Source organism: Poecilia formosa, unplaced genomic scaffold, assembly GCF_000485575.1.
Source record: "Poecilia formosa unplaced genomic scaffold, Poecilia_formosa-5.1.2 Scaffold617, whole genome shotgun sequence".
Classification (NCBI taxonomy): domain Eukaryota; kingdom Metazoa; phylum Chordata; class Actinopteri; order Cyprinodontiformes; family Poeciliidae; genus Poecilia; species Poecilia formosa.
In genome coordinates, this window is record NW_006800556.1 from 166,586 (window position 1) to 182,872 (window position 16,287).

Consider the following 16,287-nt stretch of genomic DNA (forward strand, 5'->3'; position numbering starts at 1 on the left):
AGTATTGAACCACAGAAAGCAAGGCAGATGCAGGCCTTTAAAATTGTGACGATTTTATGGGTCAAATAGACAAAACAAATTGTAACAGCAGCTGCGTGGGGGGGTCCAAACAAATTCTTTGTCAGGGGGCCCAAGAGTCCTTGCGGCACCCTGCTCACACACACACCTAGGGAGAATTTAGAGAGACCAATTAACCTGACAGTCATGTTTCTGGACTGTGGGAGGAAGCCAGAGAACTAGAGGGAACCCACCATGCACAGGGAGAACATGCAAACTCCATGTAGAAAGACCCTGGGCCGGGAATCGAACCCAGGACATTTTTGCAGTGCTAGCAACTGTGCCACTCTGCAGCCCCTATTTCTATTTCTAGACCACAACTGTGGAAATGTCACTAAACTGCCAGCATATTGTCCAGTTGATTTATCAACAACTTTGTTTTCACTGGATGTAAAACATACCGATTCAAATCCTAGCCATAATGTGATTTACTAATTACGTGTTTCCGCTGTCAGCCATCCCCCCCTTTGACTCGCAGGCGGCGCTCTGAGACATGCGCAGTTTGTCTCAGAGCGGGAGAAGATGTCCGGCTAATCGCCGGTAATAAGCGATGAGCATCAGGGAGTCCTTTCTCACATGGCGGACAACAGAAAGAATGACAGCGGGACGCAAGAAAGAAAGACATGAGCGGGACGGGGAGGTGAAAACGAACATATCTAAGCTAACTGGGTTTTATAAAGTCATATGGGACATGGAACAGAACCACCGTCCCTCTCTGCGTTTTGAGCGTCAGGCGCGTCTGATTTACATTCAAAGTCTACGTGGAGGCGCGTTGAGGGCCGGTGCGGCGCGTTAGACTTTGAATGTAAACCAGATGCGCCTGACGCTCAAAACGCGTTTGGTGTGAACGCACCATTAGCCTCCAGCTAGCAGCAGCGGGAGGAACTGTCCTACTGCTGCTGCCGAAGATCAAAGTGTACAAATTAGCTCGAGTGTGTCATGCCCTGCCCTGACCTGCAGATAAAATCCAGTCCTAAAGTAAAAGTTTTGACCAGGTTTGACTGTCAGAGGGGGAATACTCAGCCTGACTGTCTGAGCTTGGTGGAAATAAACCTGATAATTACAGAGAACGATTCAGTTGATAAAAATTGAAAGGAGAAAGGGAGACAGATAAAAAAGATGAAGGATAAATAAATACAGTACATGGAGAATGAATAGAGAACATTGTCAAGTTTTTCCTTCCTTAGGCATGTTCTCTCAAATATGTAGACATGTTCAAGATGTTCCAGTATTTCTTTAATAACCACTAAATGTACACTGATTACAGTAATCAACCGTTCTGCAGACAGATCAAAAAGAAAGCAACGGCGCACTGATTGCAGTTTTCTGGCCGATCTTTAAAAGACCTGACTTGCTGATTTGTTTTGTTTGTGCAAAATATAGTGAAAAAGTAACTAAGTTGGTGTGACTGTTGTAAACCATGCAAATAGAGAGTTGACCTGGTTAACCCTCCATCTTGGCAGAGCAACAGGAAACGGTGGCCGATTACGGTAGAGGCCCCACAGTGGCTCAGGCCCAGGGACCCACGCCCTCCTGAGTCCGGCCCTGTGTTGCACAGACAATACTGCGACTAAATTCTGCAATATAGTAATGCAACATTCAGGAACGAACCGATTCCTCTGAACGATTCTTTACTGTGAACGATAGTAAAGAGCCAGTTCTCAGTTTTTTGTTTCTGTAATGCTCTGCACACACTGCAGTAGCTATTATTATATTAAAAAATCTATATTTATTTATCATCGAATTAGCTACTGATGGAAGGTGTTGCACTCTGTCTGTTCGGAACTTTTATAGAAGCAGTTAGTTCTGCATATGTACAGTCTTGTGTTTGCATTACTGTAATATGTTTTTGTTTATGACACTATCATCATATGATTCCTCAGTTATTATATTGACACTTTTCAGTTCGCGCCAGTCTGTTGGGATTCATATCCACATTTCTGTCATTTGTACTTCCTCCCCATCTGCCTGCTTTTTCACATGTTTGCTGTAGTTCAACTTGGTGGCTTTAGGTCTGTCAGGCATACAATTCTGAACCTGTTGTTTGTGGGTCATGGAAAATGATACCGAAGGTCATGGAGAGTCATGGAAAAGCCATGGAATGTTTTTTTTCTAAATACCAGTGGGAACCTTAAGTGCAAAATTCTGTCACAACTGAAGCCACAAAACCAGCCAATCAGACGGATCACTTTCATCCAATCAGAGTATTCATTGGATGAAAGAGAACCAATCACAACCAACACGTCAAAATTCTGTAGGAAGTGGCAGAAATCACCAAACTGATTTGCAGAAAAACACGACGATTTGACATATTTGAATGTTGCAGCTTAAGAGAGAAAACCTGTTTTGTTCATTTCAGCTGTCATAAAACCCACAGGAAGGACTTCCAGTTTGGACTGGGCTGATCCTGGTTAGAATGTAAAACCTGTACCGGATACTGTGGGCTTGTTCTGACGTAGAGCAGACTAATGGACCTGATGGTTCTGAGAGTTCTGTTGGTTTTGATGGACCTGATGGTTCTGTTGGTTCTGGGCCTATTATTTTTTGGCCTAAAGAGGAGCGATCTAGAGTCATAGATCTAGAGTCAATGCACAGCTTCAGTTATTACAACTAAAACCAGCGATCAGCCCAAAACCTGGGAGTAGTGATGACCTCTGACCTGAACATTCAGAGCCACATTAAGACAGTCACAAAGTCGGCCTTCTATCACTTGAAGAACATCTCCAGGATTAGAGGACTGATGTCTCAGATCAGAGAAACTCATCCAGGCGTTTATCTTTAGTCGCATTGATTCCTGCAGCAGCGTCTTCACAGGTCTGACTAACAAATCAATCAAACAGCTGCAGCTGATCCAGAAGCTGCTGCTGCTGTTCTGACTAAAACCAGGAAGACGGGAACACAACACCAGTTTTAAGGTCCCTACACTGGCTCCCTGTAGCTCAGAGGATAGACTTTAAAATACTGTTGTTAGTTTATAAATCACTGAACGGCAATACCTTAAAGATCTGTTATTGCTGTACCAACCGTCTAGACCAGTGGTTCTTAATTTTTTTTGAGGTACCGAACCCACCAGTTTCATAAGCGCATTCACTGAACCCTTCTGTAGTGATAAATAAAATATGATTTTTTTTCCAAATTCTAGTTGGGTCACCCCAAGATCACCAAGTCTTCTTCAAAGGTAGAGTCTCTGAGATCAGTTCTTCAAAATATAATCAGTGTTTTCAGCAAAGGTGAGCTGACTGTCCAGGAACGAGCCAAATGTACCACAGTTTCAACAGGTTGGCCATCGAGAGAAACTGGAACCACTTTAAGGTTTTGTTTAGGTCATTTAATTAGCTCTACATTCTTAAGAAAATGAAAAATGAATAATAAATAATAAAGACTTTGCGGTATTCTGATTTAGTAATGTAATTATATTATTTGTGTTACCACCTCCACACCACTAGAGGCAGTAGCAGGCCCGAAAAGATGCGACTAAGAAGCAGATTTAGAAGTACAGCAAAAGCTACAGAATTTGGTAAAAACTGAGTTTTGCTGAAGTAATTAAAGACACAAGTTCAAATCCCTGCTGAGAGTGGAGCTCCTTCAATCAGAGCTCCTCTGCAGCTCTGATTGGCTCAGCAATGTAACGTGATCCTCTGCAGCGAAGCGGGGCGTCATCACGACTTTACACAGTGTGTCTTTACCTCCGCGGCGGAGGCTCCGCTGAACCCCTGAGACCGACTCATCGAACCCCTGGGGTTAAGAACCACTGGTCTAGACCCCTCAGGTTCTGGTTCTGGTTCTGGTCTGCATCCTCGGAACCAAAACCAAATGAGGAGAAGCAGCATTCAGCTTCTATGCACCACAAATTTGGAACAAACTTCCAGAAAACTGTAAAACAGCTGAAACACTGAGAGCCTTTAAATCTCGACTTATAACCCACCAGTTTAGAGCTGCTTATGGCTAAATTAGGGTTTTGATTTTATTTGATTGTTTATTACTCTGTGATTTTGTTTTTAATGATGTAAAGCACTTTGAAATGCCTTGCTGCTGAAATGTGCTATAGAAATAAAATNAAATTAGCTCGAGTGTGTCATGCCCTGCCCTGACCTGCAGATAAAATCCAGTCCTAAAGTAAAAGTTTTGACCAGGTTTGACTGTCAGAGGGGGATTACTCAGACAGTACCCTCGTTCACCACTAATAATTCACCTGTGTTGTCAGTGTTTGTCTTGACATGTTCCACCACTTCCAGGTTGCTTACTGTCCCAGGTCAGCTGTGGGTCCAGCGGTTTCCTCTGGCTCGGTGTATTCATGTTGTACCAGTTTCTGTTTCTCTCTGGCTTTTCCGGCCCAACTGGTTATTTTTCCAGAATATTTTTGACCTGTTTGTTTGTCTGTGTATTTAACTCCTTGTCCAGCTTTCAGTTTCATTCCTTCACTTCCAGTTGTTGTGTGTAAGTGGGAGAGCGCCCTCTTCAGGTTGGGCTGGATCACAGGAGGGTTTGCCATCTCCTCCTCATGTTCGCTTTCAAAATCATGTTCTTCATCAGGTCCCGCTGCTGGTGTCTTTAAAAAATGTTAATCTGTTTTAACTGCATTTTCTTTTTCAGTTTCTTCCAGTTCCTCGTGTTTGAGACGCTGTACTCTGACTCATGTTTGCCTGATGAACATTGCTGCACCGTCTTGGCCAGTAGCCACATCTGGCCCTTTCCACTCTGACAGTTTCTAACAGACGTTGTCTCCTGTTGCTTATCTGTGTTTTCCGAGGCTCTTTGGATCCTCTCAGAACATCCAGCCTCTGCAAAAGCTTTTCTCTTGCCATGCAGTGTTGCAGTGTGGTGACCCATCACCCATCTGTTTCCAAAGCTGGAGGTCTGTCAGTTAGAACTGAAGGCAGGGTTGGGTTTTGTCCATAACCCAGTTGATGAGGACTGAAGCCGTGTATGATGTTCATGCTGTTTTTTGCCATTTTCCAGTCACGTTTGTCGTCTCTCTGTACCTTGAGCAGCATTTCAGTGAGAATCTGATTGTGTCTTTCCAGTAGGCCGTTGCTCCATGGACTGTATCCAGCAGTGGCTTTAACCTCAATGTTAAAATGTTCTTACTTCTTCATTGTTCATTTCACCTCCATTGTCACTGAATAATCTGCATGGTGGGCCATGAACGCTCATCCAGCAGTGAACTCCAGTAGCTCTGGGTCGTTTTGTGGTGATGACGCTTCCTGCACTGAATCTTGTAAAATGATTGATAGCATGTAGATACCACAGTTCCTGCTCCAGCTCATGTAGCTCCACAGCTACAGTTTCATTATATGTTGAAGCCCTGGGTAAACCCTCTGCAGGTTTAGGTTTCGCTCTACTGTACCGGATACATATTTCACAGTTTTTTACAACTTCCTTCAGGATTGTAATAATTTCATCATCAGTGTTTCCTGAGCCAGACAAGAGCTTTTGTAGTCTGTCAGCTGAGGCATGTCCAAAGTGTTTATGTAGCTTTAGCAGTACTGTTGTTTTCTCTTTTGTTATGTTTTCTGTCACTATGACAATTTCATCTTCATCATTTGGTGTCTCCCTTTTTCAAACTGGCTTTCATTATTGATCCTTTCCTTTCTGGAGTTTACATAATAATGTCCAGAAGATGTCGGTTCAAGTTTTATAGGTTGGTCAAACATCATTGCTTTGTCTTGAGCGAAGTCCAAAACTGCACTCGGTCTCTTCAGTGATGTTTTGCTCAAAAGCATCTGTGTATCTGCTGGAACTACTTCGGTCTCAATTTGGCATCTAGTTTCTCCTGTTGTTGCAGGAATAGTCACCTTTCTTGTGGATTGCACCAGTTTTCCGTCCCCAAACCGGAAAGGTCTTGCTCTCTTTTCATCTTTAATCTTTATTAATTCTCTTTGAGGCAGCCCACTTACATAATCTGCAAGCCATTTTTCACCACACAGTTCTTGTACAGGCAGTGTCAATCACAGCAGATCCCAAAGCTTCTGCCATGAAGATCTGTTTGTCGGAGGGGATTCGTAATGTTACTTTCTTCAACATCATCTTTTGATCCCTCAACATTTGTTAGCTTCACATGTTCTCTTTTATTGGGGCAGGCTTTTGCCCAGTGATAAGTCCTCTGGCATACTCCACATTCGGTTTTTGTCCCGTATTTGTGGAGTGGATTAGTCCCTGCAGCTGTTCTTGGGCTTTGCTCCGAGTTTGAACTCCTGTGTATTTGGTAAAAAAAAAAAAAAGGCTGAGTCGCCCTCTTGTGGCGAATAGACGTTATCGCCGAAGATTGTTTTCATGTTGTCAAAGGGTACGGTAAGAGCAGTCTGTCTTTAACGTTTAGCCTGCGGTGTCTAATGCCAACACTGCGTCTGGTAGTTCCGTTTTGAACTTACATAATTTGTTGTATCATCCAAATTCGATCATGTAATCTATCACGGATGTGTCTCCCTGTCTAGTGATGGGTTGATGAGGCGTCGTATCGTTTCGCATTAAAAATTCCTACAGGCAACGTAGTAATTTATGACCTAGTCCATACAATTAGAATTAAGTCTTTGTATTTTATTTTATAATATATGTTGTATTATGTCATATCCTCAGTTAAATTTAAAATATATTTGATATACAGTCAATAAAAAAATTTGAACATGAACCATAAAGTGAAAATTTAAGTGAATGTGTTTGAATGAGGATGCTTGGACTGTTTTTATTCCACAGATTTTTATTTTTTTTAAAAAGTTTTTATAACATTTTTAAATGTAGCCTGTTATGCTTTTTTTGAGAAAACTTCTGCTGTAGAGAAAAATGAAGTAAACATTACATTTACAGCATAAATAAATACTCTACATTGAAACCAAATAACAAAACCTGTAGTAGTAATAAAATGATAATACCAAAAAATCTCTACAATGGCTGCATATCTGGGTTTATCTGGGACTTCATGCCTCATGATGCCTCAGCATTAAAAGGTGGATTTATTTAAATAAGACAGTTTAGTCAAACATATGCGACACTTAACCTGCAGAACATGATATGAAAGTAAACTAAGAGTCAGTTTCAGCTGAATTTGGATTCAGATCAAGTAGAAACTGACAAGAACCGGATGAAACGACAAAATGAAAACTCATTTATTTTCCAATATAAGATCAAAATGTTCCCACACTGAGGAAACCTTTCCTCTGAAGCTGCTCCATATTGACGCTGTTCCGTAAAAGATCAATAATTTGGCAAATGCTTTTGAGAGATTTGCTTCCTTATAAACACAGTTTGGCGTGTTAATGTCATTTCGGTCACGTGACTTGCTGAAACCACCGACACGGGTTTTGGTCTGTGGGTTGACGCATGTTACCGGACCATCACTAGCCCCGTCTGTTGATCCGATCAAACTCGGTGTAAGCTTCGTACTGTCGATCCTTTTCTTCTTTTAAAAATACTGAATCCAGCTTGTTCAACTGAACGGTCATTCCTGTATTGTCGAGATGTTCCGCAGCGATTTCCAGCCGCTTTCTCTCGAGACCTGCTTCTTTTCGTCTAACCCAAACCCTAAACCAAGCCTCCAGGTTTCAATCTCATTTTTCCAACTTTTGTAAGACGTCTTCTCATCGAACGGTGGGGGAACTTGGTCATTTCCAGCAGAGGCCATCCTCTGCTACCAATGTTGACTGAATAATCACACTACTGATGTTAGCATCCACACTTTAATGGTGGCCATTAGCATAGCTAACAACATGCGCTCCTCTCACAACAGAATGAACGGTTCTCATCCCGCCTCCCGTTACCTCACAGTGTGCTACTTACAACTTAACATTAGCTGCTACTGTGGGTGCTAACATTAGCGTTAGCTGTAACAGTTTCTGGTCAGCTGACTTCTTCTTCTTCTTCTGCTCTTCAGCCCGAGTTCTACCAGGTCTGCCACACCAAGAAGGACTACGAGGAGATCGGGCCGAGCATCTGCCGCCATAACCCCGTGTTTGGGGTCATGTCCTAACCTGCTGGACCCGCTGCGTTCTGACAGTGAGGGTCTGAGCGGCGCCGTCAGGCCCGGTTCCATGATTTTCAGACGAGACCAAACGGATCAGCCGGGAAATTTATCCAGAATTTTTCTTCTGTTTCTTTTGTATTTTCTTCTGAAATGGGAAAAGCGTTTGTAAGCCGAGAGTATTCCTGGTTCTTTGGACCTTTGGGAACAATATTTATAATAATCTGGACTTCAGGCTCCGTTCCCCTACAGGTACAACAGATTGTTGAGTTTTTGTCCAGCTTCTTCTTTCTGCTCCAGCTCAGTTCTAACCGGTTCCGTTGACCCGCTTAGACTCTGGTTTTGCTTCTTAAAGTTTTTTATGTTTCAGTCCATGAATTGATGCCAGTATCAGTACCAAGCAGAACCTGCAGCAGCTTTTAATAAATTCAGACGTAAAGTTCTGATCAGTTTGTATGAATGCAACGTTCCAATAAAGCCGACCCGTTCTGTCTAAGAGCTTCTGTCTGGAAATTCTTCATCTCAGGTGTTCTGGATGTTGTTGGTTATTAATGAGCCGCCTGATGTGCAGAGCGAGGAACCAGACAGAACTCTGACTGGTTCTGACTGGACCAAAGGACAGGTCATCACCTGTTCTGCTGGTTCTGACGGGTCACCAGAGACCCAGTCGGGGATCAGGTCCATTAATCGGCTGATGAGAGAGGCGGCAGCGGCAGGATGGTTGCCGTAGCGATGGATGTGTGTTTCTAGATGGATCCGCTGAAAGCTACGCTTATTGAAACTCTTCATCAGGAGGAAGAGGATGGGCAGCGCCGCTGATGGCTCGGCTTTACTCCGCATGACGGCGATGAAGAGCGGCTCGGTTACACATCAATAATTCAGGTTCTGGTTCTAAAAGATGTTCAATACACTGTAAAACATTAATAATGTTCATTAAAGACCAAAAGTATTCACACCCCAGCAGATTCTCCACTTTCTGACAGGAAGGGAATCGGCCATCTTTCAGGACAAAATAAACCTTTAAAGGCATCAAATGACAAAAACTGACATTTAAAATTATTTATGCTAAAATCATAAATCCCTGGAAAATCGTCCAGGCCAGAAGAATCGTGTTTATAGACTTCATGGCCCCGGATCTGAGTCCTCCGGGTCCCTGCCAGCCGTTCTGCAGCGGCTTCCTGCCTGTCTGCTGAAACGTGAATCTGGTCGTCTGCTGCGCCGTTTGCAGGCTCCAGTAAATGAACTGGGCTGGTGTTGCTTCTGCTGGTTTTTATGGCCGCCTCGAGTCCCGCAGTAATTATTTCTGCACCAGTTTATCATCCGAGAGGGAAAGAAGAGAGCTGTGGACCACAGTAAGCCTCTCTGTTTCCCTCCACAAACAGTTAGTGCCAAGAAGCAGATTGATCCAACAACCAGCAGCTGCTGCTACCTCACAGCAATGTTTGGACTCCGAGTTGCCCCATGTTGCTCCAAGTTGCTCCATGTTGCTCTGAGTTGCTCCAAGTTGCTCCATGTTGCTCTGAGTTGCTCCAAGTTGCCCCATGTTGCTCTGAGTTGCTCCATGTTGCTCCAAGTTGCCCCATGTTGCTCTGAGTTGCTCCATGTTGCTCATGGTTCCTCTTCCAGTCCCTTGTCCTGCTGATGATCCGCTAACAGATGCTAACGGCGTCGGTCCGATGTGCTGACTCCTTCACCATTTGGCTGGTTGCTGACAGGTCAAAGGTCAAAGTGACACTGACAGGATGTCACTTTTATATTGACGTGACTTTTGAATTTCTCAGGTTTTTGGTGAACTTTAGTTTCTTTGGGTTCTGACCCGAATGCCTAAAAGTCTCTCTTGACTCAAACAAGATTTTTCTGTTTTGAAAATCTGCACTGAAAGTAAAACTTTACATGTTTTATGAATCTGTTGATAAAAGGAGTTCATGCTTAGTGGATTTTTTTCAAGAATCAGAGAAACATTAGTACCTAAATAATCTCTGCCTGTATGAATAATAATATTTCTGCTTTATTATTATTCCCCGTTTCTGCATCATCAGTGATGATGATCCAGAATAAAGTCTCTCTATCGGCTCGTATGAAGCAGTTTCTGCTTCAGAAAGAACGTCCCGCTGTGATCCGTCCCGGTGGAGACGGAGGTAATTAAATCCCGCCGGCCTCTGGTGATTCTGACCGGTTGGTAAAAAAGCTGCTGATTAATTACTTGGATTAGCCGGAGAGTTCATCGCTGGACGGCTTCATGTCGGATCACAAGTCCTCTGGATCCGCTCTGAGGCGGAAACGCTCCGCTGAACTGGCTCTACTTCATCACACCTCTGATAAAACCAAAAAACTATAGAGGATCTAAAAAACAGCAGCGTTGCAACTGGAGCGTTTGGTGAATTATAAAGTTCACCAAATGGATCATTCAGGGTCAGTAATTTATTAACATTTTTTAACTACATCTTCAATTTAAAACCCATTTTACTGCTAAGCTACTGAATAAACATCCATCAGAGCCGAACATCAGATATTTACAGGTTTCATCTTCAGGTTCTGCATCAGTTTGGAGCAAACAGTTTTTCTATCCAGTCAACTTTCCAGAGTTTTTGGAATCATTCATGGACATTCTATGCATCTGAACTGTGTATGCTAACGTTAGCGTTAGCTGCTACTGTGGATGTTAACATTAGCATTAGCTGCTACTGTGGATGCTAACATTAGTGTTAACTGCTACAAGTTTAGCACTGAGATGCTATTATAGGCTTCAATAGCTTCACTGACATCAGCCATTTTGTTTGTTCTCCCTCATCTGCAAAATTTATGAAGATGACAGATGAAGACTCGATGATGATGAAGATTGATAAAACCAACAAAGGCAGAAAAAGTTTGAAAGTTTATTCAAATAAAGTGTGAAAGTTCTGCCAGAACCCGGTCCTTGTAGGTCCTGGTTCTGGATTTCCTCTAGAGTTCCCCCTCTCCCCTCCTCTCAGGGCCGGTACCACCTCTGGTTCTTGTTCTGGTTCTATGGTCACCAGAACCAGAACCCTGCAGATTACAGACCATCCAGTGAAAACTTTACTGTTTTCACTGGATGCCCAGTGCCAATGCCCCCCCACCTGCCCCCAATGCCCTGGATTTCCTGCGGTCGCCCCTGGATACGGCCGCTGGTTGCGCACGCAGCTTTCCCCGCGCAGCGGACTGAGAGCTGTTCGGATCATATCAGTTCTGCTGAACGGACCGGCTGGCTGTTCTCCTCCAGGCTCAGTTCGCTGGACGCTTTGGACCGGAACATGAACCAAACGGCCACCGTATCCCACCAGGTGAAATGTCAGTCCACGAAGAGCATCAAGGTAAGCTTCCCGCCACCAGGCTGTGCTGGCATGAAGGAAAGTTCTGCTGAGTTTCTGGTCACATTCTGGTCCGGTTCTCGTGGCGCGCTGCGGAACCGGAGCTCCGGGTCCGTCCTGAAGTTGCGGCTCCGGGGAACACGCTGCGTGGAGCCGCGGCGGGTTCCACGGACCTGCAGGCGGACAGTTCTCGTTCATGTCACGTCCCGGTTCGGTTCGGTTCGGCTCTGGTCTGGTTGTGTTGGTTTGGCTCCCGCTCGGATCGATCAGAGAAAGTCCGTACGCAGAGCAGAACTTGGAGCAGGTTCCGATGGCACTGAGGGTTCTGGTTCCGGACATGTGTGTGTGTGTGTGTGTGTGTGTGTGTGTGTGTGTGTTCCTGCGTACCTGTGTACTTCAGGTACCTGTTCGGTTCCGAATCACTTTCGGTTCTGGACGGGCTGGAGCGGCTCAGTGTTCCGGTACCACAACATTTCAGCTGCTGATGCTCTGAGTGTAGCGGTCCCTTCCGGTTCCGATTCAAAGCTCGGTCCAACCGGACCGGACCTCTGGGGTTGGGACATCATTCTGTCAAACTCTGACGCACCGTCCCGGTGGTGGCAGCATCATGCTGTGGTGATTCTGATTGTATCTGAGACGATTTCATGATGTGAAGCTCAAACTGATCGATCTTGCTGTGGGAAGCATCTCATAGGTGATGGGAATAAATATTTCTTCAGCACCAGAATGTTGAACTGGTTTTACTGGTCTGTAGTTTTTAAAGCAGCCGACTCATTGATGGTGCCTTCTCACAGGAAGCGGTTTTTAGCAGGAAGTGGACGCTCTTTTGCTTACGTCAGACAGGAAGAGACGCCATTAATCTTCATCCTAACCATAGACCTGATCACGTAGACGCCTCATGGAGCGGGTCGGCCCGTTGCTGCGATCCGTCACAGCGTCCGCCATATTGAATGTGGCTTATGTGCCAGTAAGCTAATACAGGTAAATGGACCGAACTTCACAAAGTGCCGTTCTACAAAGTGTTTTCAGTTAATACCTGTGTAGGTGAGTTTGCTCTAGAGTTGAAGGACTGTTGGGCACTGATCAGGTTTGTCACCGCTCTCAACCTGAGTATCGGCCAGAACTCAGGACCAGATGTTAGGATGAGGTGCAGCAGATGTTTAGAAGACATGAGGCAGGATCCTTTAACTCAGTGTTTTTCAACCACTGTGGCGGAGCACACTAGTGTACTGTGAGTGATCGTCAGGTGTGCCGTGGAACTTATCCAATTTCTACCGTATTTTCCGGACTATAAGCTGCTACTTTTTTCCTAAACTTTGAACCATGCGGATTGTAGCCCAGTGCGGCTTTTCTGTGGATTTTTCTTCAACCACCAGGGGGCTCTCTAGCAGGAAGTGAATCATTGGAAGTGAAAATTGGAAATCAAAGAAGAACGCGCCCATTTTCATTTAGAACAAGCACATGCTAGCAGCAGACACGACAGAGAAATGTTTTCAAACTCATATGATGCAGCTTCTAAGTTGAGGAGTATCGATCTGGCAGTACAGGAGGGAAATAAAGCCGCTGCACGTAAACTCGGCATGAACAAAACCGGATTTGGAGACGGAGAACTGCGTCCTTAATATATCCAGCAGGTATTAGGACGCAGCCCTCTGCTGCCCCCTGCTGGGTCCTTATGAGAAACCGAGCGGCAGAGATACCAGCAGCCTGCAGCCCGGTGCGGCTGATATATGTAAGTTTCCAGAGGGGGAGGAGGGGGGTTCAAAAAATTTGAAGGTACGGTTTATAGTATGGTGCACTCATAGTCCAGAAAATACGGTAATTGGTCTTAAAAGATTTTTTGAAAACGAATTAATTATCTGCAAATGATGCCATCTTTGAGTGTCTTTACTGTAGTAGGGACTAGCGGCGTGTCATTTTATTACCACTAGATGGCAGCAGGTACAGAGCATTTTACATTAAAACAAGAGAATTCATGAATTCATGCTTCACACCACAGTGTTGTGGCTGTTCAGGTGTATTTCTGAAGTGGACATGTTAAGTGCAATTTGAAATAAGAAATGTAAAATATGATAAAAATAATTTTTTGTGTTTATTTGATTCCTATTCAAGACACTTTGATAAGAATGACTATATATATAATATAGGCGGCTACAGAGCATCTTTGTTTACAGTTTTGGTTGGTGGTGTGCCTCGAGATTTTTTCAATTAAAATAATTACCTTGGCTCAAAAGAGGTTGAAAAACACTGATTTAACTGCTCTGTACTCCAAACTGTAAAACAGATATTGATCCAATGAACATGGATGGGCATAAATGTGTGTCTATATGAAGGTGTGTGTGTGTGTGTGTGTGTGGTTTCCTAAAATAAACAAAAATACAAAAATACAGAAAATAAGTTCAAGGTGTCCTATCATTACACATTACACCATGCCATTATACCTTAGATAAACTAAGAAGGAAATTGATAAAACATAAATAACTCAACATCTAAATCAATATTAATAAGCAAACTAAGGCAAGTTAACTCCATGCCTAACCATGCCTCTACTCCAGTCAAAGTAGATATGCATGTTCAGAACAATGCTCTACAATACACACATATAGCATTTAGCTCGGACTTAGCAACAGGTGAGATAATAGCAAACGAATAAACTTCAAATCACTCATTTAGCGGCAGTAAACACTCAAATACTGCAACTTACTAATCAATGACGCACTTATAAGGAGAACACACATATCTTGCAAGTCTTTCCCACGTGTTAGCGCAGTGGTTCGGTTACCAAACTTCCCAACCAGAAATCAGCAACGTCGGTTACGTCAAGATGACGACATCATCACTGCCCTAACTACGGTATGCCTTAAGGGACAAAAGTAACGTTGAACAGAAAACACATAATACAAAGAGAAATACTCAACACCAAACTTAAAATTATTGAAGGGTCTTTTGAACAAGCTGTCATTGACACATTCTCTCTCACACACTAATATATTTGGTAATCAGAGAAAGCAGTAAAAACAGAGTTTTGACTTCTGAGACGTCCTGGTTCACAGGCTGAAGCCAAGGATAAAAAAGAAATTATCCAAAATAGAAACTACATATATGTTTCCTTGACATTCATAACAAGCCATTTTCAGCATGTTGGGCTCTGACTCGTAGCATCTTTATAGCTAAATACCGACATGGTGAAGCTGAGATGGAAACAGACTGAAGAGCAGCAGCTCCAGCTCTGATCCTGACTGACCTTTCCTCACTAAATCCTCTGGTTTCTAATGAACTTCTCCTCCAACAGCGGTTTCTCATCAGCTCTCATTAGAAAACAGTATGAAAACGTTAGCTGCTATGCTAACAATCAGCGGTTATTTCGGGCCAATTTAGCTACATAGGAAATATTTCTCGGTTGTTTAGAAGTGAATTTCTGGCTGCAAAGTAATTCTGATCTTTCATCCTTACCTGGGGAAGGTAAAGCCAATGAATCCAGTTTGTTTCGTAAAACGGTTGAAACACACAGAACAGGACTGAAGGAGCTCCGATCCTCTGCTGCCTATAGAAGATGGCGGACGCTGTTACGTAGGACTCAGCGCTCAGTGAGGGGTCTACGTATTCATGAGCATGGTTCTAACTTGCTGGGATTATTCCAGACTGGGGTTTATTGACCAGTTCAGCTTCAGATCGTTTAACCATTCTGTTATGATTTATTAGATATTATAATCATAATGTCACGTGACCAGGATCCTTTTACTGCTAGTTGATTTTTCTGAGTTAGCCTGATTAGCTTCGCTGTGAAAATGGCTGAGCTCTCATACTCAGGATACTGTTTGAAGTGCTGTGATGCCCCCTAGAGGCCGGAGTGTGAACTACATCCTGTATATGGCGGCAGAAGGCATCGAATTATCCAATAAGTTCAGTATAAAGATGGAGGCTGAAAATATCACAGACTAACTGATTACCAATGATCTGTCACATCTGATCAAAATCCCTGAAGTCATTTCTAATTTAGTATTTGAAGCTGTGGCAACACTTGGCTACTAAGGAATGAAATTAAGTATTTCCATAATAAAAACAGAATCAAATGAATATTTATATGAATAATTATTCACATAAGGTCATAATGTATGTTTGTGAAACAGGATAAATACTGGATGTTCCAGTAATTAATTATTAGTGGAACATCCACTTTATTACTGCATTTTAAGCACCAATAAAATTTAAAGCAATTTGACTCTTGCTGAAGAAACGACATGAATAATATTTACACTAATGGGACAAGCAATGTTCCAATGAATAATCTTTATTTAACATTAAAAACAAGTCAGTAAATGGTTTTACTCTGTAGATCGTTTAATATTTGTAGCTAAATATTGGACTGGACCGGGCCGGTTGCAGCGCTGCAGGTCTCCTCCGGATTACCGGGAATCAGTTTCAGGAATCAGTAAACAAGCCGGGATTAAAGGATCCAGGACAGAGAGTCGCTAAGCTGCGGCTGACCGACATCCTGCTAATCCTGCTGAGCCTCCTGGACCTCCTGGACCCGCCCTAAAGCGTGATCGCCGATCATCCTGGGGTTCACCCAGCCCAGATGTTGGCTCCGCCCACCAGCGGACCGGATTACTGCTAGTTCTGCAGAGATAGTTAGTTATTGAGAGATAATAATTAGAGGTGTGTCGATCATAATCGGCCAATTTCTGTGAAAGTGTATGATCGGTAATCGCCGATCACATTTATCTCATTTCGCAGCCTGCATGTGCAGCTCATCTCCTCTTTCCTTCACACTGCGCAGGCGCGCAGCAACCAAACCTGTGGTGTGGAGAATTTACGGGGAAGTTTGCGTGTTGCGGCAGGAAATTGAAGCAGGTCAAAATGCATCAACATGACGAATCTAATACGGAATAAAAACGATGAGATACTTGAGGAGTTTGGCTACATCGAGGCTCACTGCAGTAAAAA